Source organism: Dermacentor silvarum, chromosome 5, assembly GCF_013339745.2.
Source record: "Dermacentor silvarum isolate Dsil-2018 chromosome 5, BIME_Dsil_1.4, whole genome shotgun sequence".
Taxonomy (NCBI): domain Eukaryota; kingdom Metazoa; phylum Arthropoda; class Arachnida; order Ixodida; family Ixodidae; genus Dermacentor; species Dermacentor silvarum.
Window position 1 is genome coordinate 46,182,043 of NC_051158.1, and position 3,025 is coordinate 46,185,067.

The window sequence follows — 3,025 nt, forward strand, 5'->3', positions numbered from 1 at the left end:
ATAAAAACAACAGGTCCCAGGACAAACTCTGCACATACGGCATATCGCAAAAACAAATGTCAGTCAGCCATTGCCGTCAGTTACTTGTCTTTTGTGCTGCACTGCAGGTATGTCAATCTGTTAAACCGATACGAAACTACGCTGAAACCGAAGCGAAACTACGCTTCTAATATCACCTTCACCCTCCCTCAGCATTATCTACCACCTCTATCCCTATGCTTCTTATTTCCCGTTACATCATCTTGAGCCAGTAGCAGGTAATAGGCAGGTCGGTCAGGCAAATCTCTCTACATTTCTACCCTGAAAGTTGTTGTCTCTTTTCCCTTTTCTCTGTTAGTTGTCTTTGAAATTTCTTAGCCTCCAAGTACGGACCCGTAGGTGACATGATGCTGTTGTCACTTTTCGTTTAATTCATTCATTCATTCATTCATCCATCCATCCATTCACTCATTATACAACAAAGGCCCTATTAAGAGGTACTACATGCGGGCATGAGCATGGTGGCATTTGTTAATTGCTTAAATGAACTTCAATGGCAAAGTTCAATTTGTGTTTATCTGTTTTTAAGGCAATGTGAAGAAGAAAGTCGTTCCCCATTGTTTGGTCGTACGTATAAGGATACATTTTCAAGTATCGTCGAATGGGGCACATTTGGATAATCCTGGCGTCACGTCCAATGCGCAGACAGAATGAAATGAGTCCACTATAACATAGAGAGGCTTAATTACGAAAGCTAAAGCTGCATTTTCAACTTAGTCGTACTACTTTGTTCTGAGTAGCAAGAAATAATATATCTGGCGCCATGTTCACGCACTCGAGTGCGGTGGTTATATTAGTTAGATCGTTCAAAAGGACGGTACGTTGGGCATGTTGGTATTCCATACTGAAACCATTCACAGCGCGAAACGACATGAACACACAGAACATTATCCGTATATATATATATATATATATATATATATATATATATATATATATATATATATATATATATTCCGTGAGAATTTTCTGTGTATCCTTTCCGTGTGTTCTTGTCGTTTCGCGCTGTGAATGATTTCATTATAGTGTCACGAGCCTCGAGAAGTAGCCCTGAAGGTTTAATAAACGTAGAGCAGCTGGCTCTTGGAAGACGCGACCGTCGGGGCTGGCTCGAGCAGAGAGGGAGCGCGCGGTCTTCTTTCTTCTCTTGGGCTCGACCCACTCTTGCCCTCGACCCACTACCTACAGGTGGCAATATCCCCCTTCCGAACAAAAGCATCGCCTCGATGCTAAAAAAAATAGGCGTAGAAGACAAAGAAGAGGAAGGCAGGCAAAGCGAAAGTACACAAAAAAAAATGTAGCCGTCACGCCGGCACAGTCAATGAACGAAGAAGCAAGCTCCCAAAGATAAATGAAAAGTAGAAACAAAGAAGGGAATGAGAGAAAAAAATGAAAACAAAAAGAAAAAAATTACGGACGCGCAATGTACGGCTTCATGCGCACAACATGAACTATGTCTGAGGTCGGTTGTCTTTGTGTCCTACTCCGTGTCTGCGATGTTGTGTCCGGAACAACTTCGTAGTTTACGTCACTGACGCGGCGGAGCACTTTATACGGACCGAAATACCGGCTCAGAAGCTTTTCACAGAGGCCACGACGGCGAACGGGGGTCCACACCCAAACTTGGTCTCCGGGGTTGTAGGACACGTCCCTGTGGCGGATGTTGTAGCGTCGTGCGTCTGCCTGCTGCTGCTGGCCGATATGCAGCCGCGCGAGCTGCCGAGCTTCCTCAGCACGCTCTGCAAATTCCTCGGCGTCAGGTGTCAATTGGTCAGCGTCTTGACACGGCAGCATAGCGTCCAGCATCGTCTGGACTTCGCGACCGTAGAGAAGGCGAAAGGGCGTGAAGCGCGTCGTCTCTTGCACGGCGGTGTTATACGCGAAGGTCACGTAAGGCAAGATCCGATCCCATGTTTTGTGTTGAACGTCGATGTACATTGCGAGCATGTCTGTGACAGTCTTATTCAGTCGCTCGGTAAGTCCGTTGGTCTGCGGATGGTACGCGGTCGTCTTGCGATGCCTGGTGTTGCTCAATTCAAAAACTTCGTCCATAAGCTGCGCTGTGAAAGCTGTCCCTCTGTCGGTTATTACAGTGGAGGGAGCACCGTGACGCAAGACGATGTGGCGCATGAAGAACTGCGCTACCTCTGAGGCCGTGGCTCGTGGGATCGCCTGCGTCTCAGCATAGCGTGTTAAATAATCAGTCGCGACGATCACCCATTTGTTACCGTCGGCCGAGAGAGGAAACGGTCCGAGAATGTCCATGCCGACTTGGTCGAAAGGGCGTGCGAGGTGCTTCATTGGCTGAAGTAAGCCAGCCGGTTTAACGGATGGTGTCTTGCGGCGCTGGCATTCACGGCAGCCTTTAACGTACTGTTTGACGCTTGCTGAAAGCCCGGGCCAATAGTACATTTCGCTTACTCTAGCGAGTGTTCGTGAAAAGCCTAAATGACCAGATGTCGGTTCGTCATGGCAAGCGAAGAGGATGTCGTCGCGCATGTCCCTTGGAACCACCAGGAGATAAGCACGGCTGGTCGAACGAGCATTCTTCTTATAAAGCACGTTGTCTCGCAGACAGAAGGACGTCAGCGAGCGGGACAGATGGCGTGGTATGGTTGTGTCGCGGCCCTCTAAATGATCGATGATCGGTCGAATCTCAGCGTCGTCACGCTGCCGTCTGCTCAAGTCCGACGAACTAATGGCGCCCAGGAAGCCGTCATCATCCTCTGTTTCCTGACTGGCAGGATCAATGGGTGCGCGGGACAGTGTGTCAGCGTCTTCATGCTTACAGCCAGACTTATAAACGAAGGTGATGTCAAATTCCTGTAGCCGCAAGCTCCACCGTGCCAGTCGTCCTGAAGGGTCGCGCATGCTTGCCAACCAACAGAGGGCATGGTGGTCCGTCACTACTTTAAAGGGACGACCATAGAGATAGGGGCGAAACTTTATGATCGCCCACACGACCGCGAGGCACTCTTTCTCCCGG